Source organism: Juglans microcarpa x Juglans regia, chromosome 5S (assembly GCF_004785595.1).
Source record: "Juglans microcarpa x Juglans regia isolate MS1-56 chromosome 5S, Jm3101_v1.0, whole genome shotgun sequence".
Lineage (NCBI taxonomy): Eukaryota > Viridiplantae > Streptophyta > Magnoliopsida > Fagales > Juglandaceae > Juglans > Juglans microcarpa x Juglans regia.
In genome coordinates this window covers 3576582-3588453 of record NC_054603.1, presented here as the reverse complement: position 1 = coordinate 3588453, position 11872 = coordinate 3576582, and positions in this window count along the sequence as shown.

The window sequence follows — 11872 nt, the reverse complement described above, 5'->3', positions numbered from 1 at the left end:
AGTGACTACAAATTGTTGTTGATAGGGTTGTAAACGTAAATAGACAAAATCCCCAATCTGAAATACACACTCTGTTCTTCTCATATCGGCATATTTCTTCATTCTAGCTTGTGCAAAGTGAAGATTATGATGTAATAATTGTAGTATCTCATCCCTAGAGTGCAAGGTGTCCTCAACAGCTTGTAGTTTTGTTGTAACTGGAGAAAATGGAAGAAGCTTGGGGGGTAGGTATCCATAGACGACCTCAAAAGGTGTTAGCTTTGTAGAAGTATGAATGTTTGTGTTGTACCACCATTCAGCCAAAGCCAACCAATTTTTCCAATCCCTGGGTTTAGCACCTGAAAAACTTCGTAGATATTGTTCCACACTTTTATTCACGATCTCAGTCTGGCCATCAGATTGTGGATGATAAGCCGAAGAGAATTGCAAGGTGGTTCCTTGCAACTTAAACATTTCTTTCCAAAATAGGCTTGTAAAAGTGGGGTCACGGTCTGTGACTATTGATGCAGGCATGCCATGTAATTTAAATATGTGCTCCAGAAAAATAGTAGCTATTTTTGAAGCTATATAGGGATGAGATATGGCAATGAAATATGCATACTTGGAGAGTCGATCCACAACGACCATAATAACACTACACCCATGAGAGAGAGGTAGACCTTCGATAAAATCCATAGAAATATCAGTCCATACCTTAGCAGGAATTGGGAGAGGATGAAGCAAACCAGGTGTAGGAATATTTTCAGATTTATTCCTTTGACAATTTTCACACTCCCGAATGAAGGTGCGTATGTCTCGACGCATGTCTTTCCAATAAAATTCAGATTTCAATCTGTGGTAGGTCTTGTGGAACCCAGAGTGTCCTCCAAGAGGGCTGGAGTGCATGAGTTCCATAAGCATATCTCGCATAGGAGATTGTGCAGCAACCAAAATTTTATTTTTGTAAAAAATAAGTCCATCCTTCACGGAATAAATAGAAGTATCGAGATTCCCTTTATGAAATTGATCTTGCAATTTAATTAGTTCCGGAGTAGTGGCATATTCAGAACGTAAAGTAGATAACCAAGAAGCTAAGAGAAGTGTAATAGCTGAGAGTTCTCCATGATCCTTCCTGGATAATGCATCTGCAACAGAATTTTCTTTGCCCTTCTTGTAGTGCACTTCAAAGTCATATCTCAAAAGTTTAGTGAGCCATCGTTGTTGAGCGGGAGTACCCACACGTTGATCCAACAAATATTTGAGACTTTGTTGGTCAGTTTGAACCACAAATTATGTCCCAAGACATAGGGTCGCCACTTTTTGATTGCCAAGACTAAAGCGAGCAATTCATTTTCATAAGTGAAAAGTGCAAGAGCCTTTCATTTCAATGCTTGACTCATAAAAGCAATTGGTTTGCCTTACTGTAAGAGAACTGCTCCAATGCCATAACCTGATGCATCACACTGAATTGTAAAAGGTTTAGAAAAATCAAGAAGTACTAAAACAGGAGGTGATGTTACAGCCCTTTTGAGGTCCTGAAATGAGACCATGGCTTTATCGGACCAATTGAAATTGTTCTTACGAAGTAAGGCTGTCAATGGGGCTGCAATGATGCCATAATTTTTAATGAACTTCCGATAATATCCCATAAGGCCTAGGAAACCACGAAGTGACTTTAGAGTACTAGGAAAAGGCCATTTGAGCATAGACTCTATTTTGGAGGGATAGGCTTGCACGCCTTCTTTAGATATGAGATGACCAAGATAATTAATTTCATTGCAACCAAAACTACACTTTGAAAGTTTAGCATAGAGTTGATTTTGGCGCAAAGTCTCAAGCACTAGTTTCAAGTGATGAATATGTTCATCCATAGATTTACTATAGACTAAAATATCATAAAAAAAAAAACCAAAAGGAACTTACGGAGATAGGGGCGGAATATTTCATTCATTAAACTCTAAAAGGTAGCGGGGGCATTAGTCAAGCCGAATGGCATAACTAGGAATTCATAATGGCCATCATGGGTGTGGAAAGCTATTTTTGGAACATCACTAGGAAAAACTCTGATTTGATGGTATCCCGAACGAAGGTCAAGTTTGGAAAAAATAATGGCCCCGTGTAATTCATCAAGTAGTTCGTCGACAATAAGAATTGGAAATTTGGTTTTAATAGTCTCTTTATTTAGAGCCCTATAATCAACACACAATCTCCAACTTCCATCTTATTTATGTACCAATAAAACTGGTGATGCAAATGGACTTTGGCTAGGTCGAATAACCCCGGTAGTGAGCATTTCTGTGATTAACTTTTCAATTTCAGTTTTTTGAAAATATAGGTAATGATAAGGCCTAGTGAAAACTGTTTTGGTTCCTTCATTGAGATCAATATGGTGATCATGAGTACGGGTCGGTGGTAAACCAGTAGGAGTCTGAAAAACAAATTGAAAAGTGTCTAAAAGAGGCTGGAGTTTGGGGTGAATTTGAGGAGTAGTGGTGGGGAATTCAGGACTCTCAATTAAGTGTAACACTATACCTCTTTTGTCCATTTTAGCTGCCCTCCTGAAGTCGTCACCTTCCACCATTGTGAATGCAGAAGGAGTAAGGCCTTGAAGTGTCACCTTGCTGCCCTTGTAAGTAAAAGCCATAGATAACTTCGAAAAATCCCAGAGAATTGGCCCAAGAGTTTTCAGCCATTGAACACCTAAGACCACATCACAACCACCCAAGGTGAGGACAAAAAATTATGTACGAAAGTGAATACCTTGCATCTGAAAAACTTTAGATTGCGTAAGTCCTTCGCTGCGGACATCTTCACCATTTGCTATCTTGACTGTCAACCCCGGTGTATGGCATAGAGGTAATTGTGCCTTTGTTACAATTGAGGGATCTACAAAATTGTGGGTGCTTTCGGTGTCGATCAACACGACAATTCATACACCACCAATAGAGCTAATTAGCCTCATGGTTCTTGGATTTGGAGAACCAACAAGAGCATGGATGGAGATTGTTGGTTCAGGTTCTTTGGCATCGGGTTCAAGGCTTATAAGCTTTGAACTCGACTCTCTTGCTTCGAGAAGATTAGTAGGGCATGAAACCACATCTTCTTCATCGGAATCTGCACATTCCATAATAAAAAGCTTGGCTGATTTGCATCGGTGGCCAGGACCCCACTTGTCATCACAATTATAGCACAATCCCTTGTCTCTTCTTTCTTTCATTTGGGCTGGAGATGAACGTTGAATAGGAACGGACATCTTGGTTGTTGGCTCGGGAAGAGCCCATTGGGGTTTAGGAGAGCCCATTGGAATGCGAACAATTCGCTTTAGTGCTGCCACATTTTCTTCTTGCATCTTAGCGATGCCAAAAGCAGTCAATAATGAAGTTGGCCTCATCATGCACACCATATATCGAATATCTTCACGTAATCCACCCAAGAAACAGCTAAGTTTGTAAGATTCAGCTAATCCATGGAGTTGATTTGAAAGATGCTCAAAGTCAGATTTGTAAGCTTCTACCGTCGTTGTTTGTCGCAGCTTTGTGAGGCCCTCCATGGCATCTTCATAAACGGATGGCCCAAAACGAGTAAGCAAGACACGTTCAAATACTTCCCAATTTGTGAATGCACCAGCCGCTTCTAGTTCTTGGAACCACGTCAAGGCTTTGCCTTCCATATGAATGGAAGCTAACTAATAAAACACGGTGCTATGGGTGTGGTTGATGGTATTTTAAAAATTGATTAGCTCGATACAACCAACCGTTAGGGTCAGCTCCATCAAATGTGGGAAACTCCAAGCGAATTGTCTTGGTTTGAATGCCACAAGTATCTTCAAATAGAGGATTAAAAGAGTGTGTAAGCACGGCATTGTTTTCAGCGTCCACTTTCTTTCCTTCATGCTTCAAAAGTAGTTCTAAATTAGAAGCTACAACTTGCACTTGTTTTGCTAATCCTTCCACAATTTGTTGCAGGTGTGCTTGTTGTCTTTCATGCGTCTCTTAGACCTGCTTTAAAGTGGCTAATGAGTCGGCTAACTGGGAATAACGAGTAGTGACATTACCCTCAGCCATGGATGCACCGACTCTTGATACCAATGTTAGGATAAAATAATAGGATATTGATGGATTGGATAGGACTTGATCTGTTCAAGAAGATCACTCTCCAGAGATATTAGTTGACTTGAATAATCTGTCTATTTTTATTGATGCAAACAATATTTATAGACAAGTGACTCTACTGACTTGGCAAAATATTTGCCTACTTACAGGGAATTAAATAACTGATTGGCACATGCTGCCGAATTACTTGAAATTAAATAACAGACCGAAATTAAAGACACGTCTCAACAACTTCACGCATTAATCTGTAGACCAATAATTTCTGGTATCAGATTGATTATTTGCAATTGACTCATTCAACTAAGAAACAAGAATTTATTTTCGTGGGTCCATGGGCCTAATAACCATAAAATCATCATGTTCCCTCATAGGTGGCCCACCATAACAGTCCCAATTACGGGACCTGACCCGTAACAGTTTATAAATCTAATAACTAAATTTTTGTGCATTTTCTGCTTAAAAAGCAAACAATTAGATCAAAATTTCAAGTAATTTTAATCATTCCCTTAACACAAGAACAACCCCAAGGCATTACGATCCCATGTATTTTGGATTTCTTGTCAAAGTTTATCATCTGCAGAATAAGCCGCGTCTGACTGCCGAGAAAATCAAAAACAGTAGAAAACCAAATAAGATTCTTATTTACTGATCAAAAAGAAAAAAAGAAAAACCAAATAAGAAACCTAAAACATAAATCTTGGTTGCCAATTGACAACCAACTCCTCCCTCCCCCAATGCCCCCCGACAAACGTTTGAGACCAAAGGACGAGACAACTTTCTTAATTAAATGATAAAAAAAATAAAATAAAGCTCTGAAGAAAAAATAAAGCTCAAACCAACGCTGAAACTAGGGTTTCGAAAATGAAACATAGTAAAGCGGTAATCAAACAATTTGAATCCAAAAAATTGAAAAATAGATTGAAGGACTCGTAACTAAGCGGTTTGGCATTCAATTGAAGGACTCGTTTCATTTGAATGCTTAACTCCTCTCAACTCATCATTATAATTTTTTAAATTTTAACATAAAATATATAAATAATTTAACTTTTTCAAATTTTAAAATAATAATAATATTAAAAAATAATATTCTAACAATATTTTATTATCTTAACTCAACTCAACTCAACTCAACTCAGTTCAATATCCCAACGCAACCGAAGTGTTTCATCTCATTTTATCATTATAATTTTCTCACATTCTTACACAAAATATAATAAATAATTTATATTTTTTAAATACTATATAATAATAATCATATTAAAAAATAATATTTTAATAATATTTTATTCAATTTTTATCTAAAATTATTTCATCTCATTTCACTATCCAAACTGCATTTTACTGAATTTGTTTCCGTGTGGGTAGGGTTGTGTGCATGTGATTTTTGTTTCTCGGGCGCTAGACTTGGGTCCGTTTAGATACAGAAACATTTTCATCTCATCTCATCTTATCATTACAACTTTCTCAAATTTTCACATAAAATATAATAAATAATTCAATTTTTTCAAATTTCAAAATAATAATAATATTAATAAATAATATTCTAACAATATTTTATTTAACTTTCAACTTTCATCTAAAACTTTATCTCACTATCCAAATAGGTTAAACTGATTTTGCTTCTGCGATTGGTTCTTCGTTACTGTTTATTACTATTGAAAAATTATATTATTTGTATAAAGTATTTGCATAACATAATTTGATTTAAAAAATAAATATTAAAATTTGAATCTTATCATTTAAGTAATGTAGATTGTGTGTTCTACACCGATTTGAAAATAAAATAATTTAATTATTTTTTCAAAAATATCAAAATATGAGTTAACATGAATATGACTAAAATGTACAATGTTTAAGGCCTCGTTTGGTTATGCAGATGAGATGAGATGAGGAATATGTTAATACTACTGAGATAGTTTAAGAATAATAGTGAAATAATTTGAGTTAAGATTTTTAGAAAATGAGAGAGAAAATGTTGAATAAAAAAATTATAAAGTTAAAAGAGAGTTAAAATATAATTTTATTTTGGGATTTGAAAGTTTTGAATTATTTTTTGTATTTTATTTAAAAGTTTGAAAAAGTTATAATAATTAGGTAATGATTAATTTAAAATTTTAAAAATTTGAAATTGAAAAATGTTTATGTTTAATGTTTGGATGTTGAGATTAGATGTGATGATTTTTAAACCAATACTTATGTTTAAAAAATATTTTTGTTCAACTTTTTATCTCTCATCTTCAAAAATCCAATAGAACATTTCACTCAAACTAGACTCATTAACTATTGTGCTTAACTAGAGTATTGGTTTAAAAACCATCTCATCTCATCTCAAACTTATTAACATTTCACTCAATAGAACATTTCACTCAAACTAGAATATTTTTATTTAACTTTTTGTCTCTCTTCTTAGACTCATTAACTATTGTTCTTGTTATTTATCCTACAGGACTACAATATTATAGTTGGAGATTCATTCATAATTATCTTCAGAGAGGAACATAGGTTGTGTGAGCTTATTGCATTTCCTATATTTCATGAAATTCTTTTATCCTAATTTTGAGATTAAGGAAGGGAAATAAATATGTACACGTGCTCACTTTTAGTTACATGTATTAATTTTTATTACTTTACTAGCGTATAAATAGTACATATAATTAGAAACAGAAATCAACTGTAAGAAATCATTTTTATTTCTCTCATTTTAATTCTCATTTTTCATTTTTCTGTTTTCCTGCTATCGAGCCTGAGACAAACTCTATCATTCTCCTCCTTGCACCATGGTAGTGTAAATCTTGTCATGGTATCATAGAGACACATTCCGCCTCTGATGCAGAAGTTGAAATTCCTATTCTTAGAATTTCTTCTTAATCTCTAAGATCGATAGCACCTTATTCCCAAATGCAGAAATTGAGATTTCTATCAAAGAAACCCTAAGTAGAAAATTTATTTCTCTTTCTGAAAATCTTTGAGTTTTTTTTTTCCTCTACGAATCCATGCGACAACCCCTCAAGCCCCTACTTTCTTCGCCATGGTGAGAATCCAAGCACCATCTTGGTTACACAAGTGTTCAATGGCGACAATTTTCTTACCTGGAGACGCCCAATGTCCATGGCCATCAGTGCGAAGAACAAAACCGCTTTCTTGAATGGAACTTTACATCGGCCTACTGAGAATGATCCTCTTTTTTCTTCATGGCTTTGATGCAATGACATGGTAATCTCTTGGCTTGTAAATTCAATTTCCAAAGACATAGCCTCCACTGTCTTGTTTATGGATTCAACAACAGAGATTTGGAAAGATTTACATAACTGGTTTGCACAATGAAACAAACCTAGAATATTTCAACTTAGGAAAGAAATTTCGATTTTAACACAAGGCAATAACTCTGTCAGTGTGTTTTATTTGAAATTGAAGGGTCTTTGGGATGAGTTGTTGACTCTAAAATGTATACCAACATGTGGTTGTAAACCGACATGTATGTGTAGCTCTACTAAGATGTTGATAGAAAATCAAGAGGAGGAGCATGTCTCACAATTCTTGATGGGTCTTAATGACTCATACTCTCATTTTAGGGGGCAAATTATGCTAATGGAACATTTTCCTTCTATTAGCAAAATACTTTCTTTGACCTTGCAAGAAGAGAGACAGAGGGGAATTTTGAGCAGTGTTGAACATTATGTTGATACCTCTATTGCCTTAATATTAAAAAAAAAAAAAAAAAAAAAAAAAAAAAAAAAAAAAAACTAGCCCTACTTCATCAATAGGAAAAGATAAACCACAACAATTTTTTTCTAAAAATGAGAAAGTAATGTGTAGCCATTGTGGTTATAATGGGCATATCATTGATAAATGCTGCAAGATATACGGATATCCTCCCAGTTGGAAATTCACAAAAGGGAAAGGTGTTTCATCCAGTGCCATGAATCAAGTCAGTAATATTGATGATTCAATTCAACTTGCAACCATTCAAGATCAGTATAGACAGCTCCTCGCCTTGCTTCAGTCTACCACAAAGACAAAATCTACAATAAATCCACCTAAGTTGTTGCCATCAGTAGCAAATTGGGTTGAACTATTGCCAACACTCATTTCAGACAATAATATGAGTTTGCTAGGTAAATCCCATAATTTCTCTGCCTTTACTTCCTTCATTCAACAACCTTATTCCCATCATCAAAAAAATGGATCATAGATAGTGGAGCCACTGTTCACATGGTCAATTCACTTTCCTATCTCAGCTCCAATACATCAGTTGTCAATCGTACAGTAAAACTTTCCAAATGCACACTTGCACACGTATCTCATATAGGTACTGTGCATCTTAATTTCACAATTCTTGATCCTAAATGATGTTCTTTGTGTTCCTAGCTTTTCATTTAACATCATTTCAACAAGTAAACTTTTTTTAGATATGCATTGTTGTCTAATTTTTCTAGCCAATTATTGACTTATCCAAGACCTACACTCTGGGAGGATGATTGGGATGGGTGAGCACCAAGCTGGATGATATTACCTACTGCAAGATTCAGGTTCCACAACAAGCTCTAAGGTTGTCACGGCTTTATCTCATGTGATCTATAATGTTTCCAGGCCAAAGTCCTTTTGACTTATGAAATTATAGGTTAGGTCAAATATCTCATTCTAGATTGTTACTTCTCAATAAACATGTATATGCCATAAAGCTTTCAACTGCATCTCCTTGTACTGTTTGTCAATTAGCTAAACAGCACAGACTTCTTTTTCCTTTAAGCCAAAGTGTATCTTTGTTTCCTTTTGAAATAATATGTTGTGACATTTGGGGGCATTTTTCAATGCCTTCTTTAGATGGATCCAAAATTTGTCTTACAATAGTGGATGATTTTTCTAAATGTACTTGGCCCTATCTAATGAGTGATAAAAAGCAAAACTAGAAGTTGATTCAGTCATTTTTCTCTCTAATTGAAACTCATTTCACAAAAAGATAAAATCATCAGATCAGACAATGGTATTGACTTCCATATGCCTGACTTCTATGCTTCTAAGAGTACCATTCACCAAAAATCTTGTGTTGAAACACCACAACAAAATGGTATAGTAGAGAGAAAACACCAACACCTTTTGAATATTGCTTGTGCCTTAAGATCCCAAGCTCATCTTCCTTTAAAATTTTGGGAAGAATGTATTCTAACAGCCGCCTATTTAATCAATCACACACCTACTCCACTTTTATACAATAAACCCCCATATTAGACTTTTTTTTTTTGCAAAGTCTCCACATATTCTCACCTCAAAGTTTTTGTCTGCTTTTGTTTTGCATCTACTCTTTCTAGAAATAGACACAAATTTGATCCTCGAGCAAGAAAGTATATTTTCCTTGGATAGTCAGAGTCTTTTAGCATTAAAGGTTACAAGGTATTTGACCTTGAGAACCAACATCTCCTTATCTCACGGGATGTAGTTTTCTTTGAAACTGTTTTTCTTTTCAATTCCTTCTCGGACTCTGTTGTTTCAGATCATTCCTCAATCGTTCTACCACATCCAATCTCTGATATTTCTCTTCCCTGAAATGTGCCTCTTGTTTCATATTTCCCCCTTTCAAATATCAGCAATCCTTTTCCTTTTTTCCCTTCTACACAGATTCTTTCTGTAGTTGTTAAGCAATCATCTAGAGCTCATAGAGCACCCAGTTACCTGCAAGATTATCATTGTAAATTAGCTACTGCTCATGCTGTCTCAGATCCTTCAGATCACGGTTTTAGCAAGTCTCTTACTTCCCATTCTCTTTCTAATTTCCTTTCTTACAAAAAGCTGGCCCCTTCTTACAGATCTTTAGTTCTATCTATTTTCACACATTTTGAGCCCAAAACCTTCAAACAAGCCGTCCAATACCCTCTTTGGCGTGATGTCATGGTAGTTGAAATAAAAGCTTTAGAATTTGACCACACTTGGACTTTTACCCATTTACCTAATGGCAAACAACTTATGGGCAATAAATAGGTGTATAAAATAAAATATAACTTTGATAGTAGCATTGAAAGATACAAAGTGAGACTAGTTGCAAAAGGATATACATAGATTAAGGGCCTTGATTTCCAATAAACTTTTCTCCTATGGCCGAACTTGTGACTGTGAGGTGTCTCTTAGCTATCATAGCTTCTCAAAATTAGTTTTTACACCAATTATATGTAAATAATGCATTTCTTCATGGTGATTTGGAGGAAGAAGTGTATATGGAGGTATCACCTGGCTTTACCCGAGAGGGGAGCATAAAGTGTGCAAATTGAACAAGTCCTTATATGGACTCAAGCAGGCCTCTCGACAATGGGTCTCCAAATTGTCATCGGTTCTCATTTCCTATGGTTTTATTCAATCTCGTGCTTATTATTCATTGTTCACATTGCATGATTCAGGGCATTTTACTATTCTTTTGATATACGTTGATGATACTATTGTGGCTGATAATCATCTCCCTTCTATTATGAATTTAAAGTCATTCCTTGATCAAAGATTTAAGATCAAAGATCTTGGAGACTTAAAATTCTTTCTTGGATTGGAAGTAGCTTGTTCTTCCAAGGGTATAGCCCTCAAACAGCGCAAGTATGTCCTTGATATCTTTGAGAATTCTGGTTTTCTCGACTACAAGCCTCTTAAATTTCCAATGCAGCAAAATTTGAGGCTTAGCAAGGAAGATGGTCCCCTCTTGCAACATGATTCTTCATATCAAAAAATTATTGGTCATTTGATTTACTTGACTATTACTAGGCCTGACTTGGCCTATTCAGTTCAAGTTCTTAGCCAATTCATGGATAAGCCTCGGCAGCCCCATTTAGATGTTGTACATTGCATCTTGATGTACCTCAAGTCTACTCCTGGCTAAGGTTTGCTATTTCCAACAAATAATACACTTCACCTTAAGGCATTCACTGACTCCAATTGGGCTGGATGTCCTGATTCCAGAAGATCAGTGACCGGGTAACTAATTTTTCTTGGTGATGCACTCATTTCTTGGAAGTCTAAGAAACAACAGACTATCTCTCAATTTTCAGCCGAAGCCGAGTATAGGGCTATGTCATCAGCCACTTGTGAGATCACTTGGTTACTTGTTATTTACATATTTATGCTATTTTGTTTTGTGACAACCAGACAACACTTCACATCGCTATCAATCCAGTGTTTCACGAGAGAATGAAGCACATTGAGATTGATTGTCACCTTATTCACGAAAAGTTGCAAGTTGGAATCATAAAACCACTTAATGTCTGTAGTTCTCATCAACTTAGTGATATTTTGACCAAACCTCTTAGTGTTGCACAGTTTCATTTTCTCTTAGCCAAGATGGGTGTTGTTAATCTCTACACAACATCTTTAGAGGGTATTATCTTTACAAGAAAAGAGACATGTACACGTGCTTAGTTTTAGTTACATGTATTAATTTATATTACTTTACTAGCACATAAGTACTACATGTAATTAGACACAAAAATCAATTGCAAGAAATCATGTTTACTTCTCTCAGTTTATTTCTCATTTTTCCTTTTCCTGTTTTCCTGCTATCAAGCCTTAGACAAACTCTATCCTTCTCCTCCTTGCACCATGTTAGTGTAAATCTTGTCAGAAACACGTATTAGATGTGGCTTAAGGTGAAGTTTTGTTAAAAGAAAATGAATTTCTATGATTCTCTTCGTAATAATGATTGATTCCATGTAATCTCCAGCCAGAAAACGAATGCATTAACACATGAAGCGGCATTCGCGCAGCTCAATTGGTTGGTAAAATGGTTGCTTGCTTTGCTTTGTTCTATG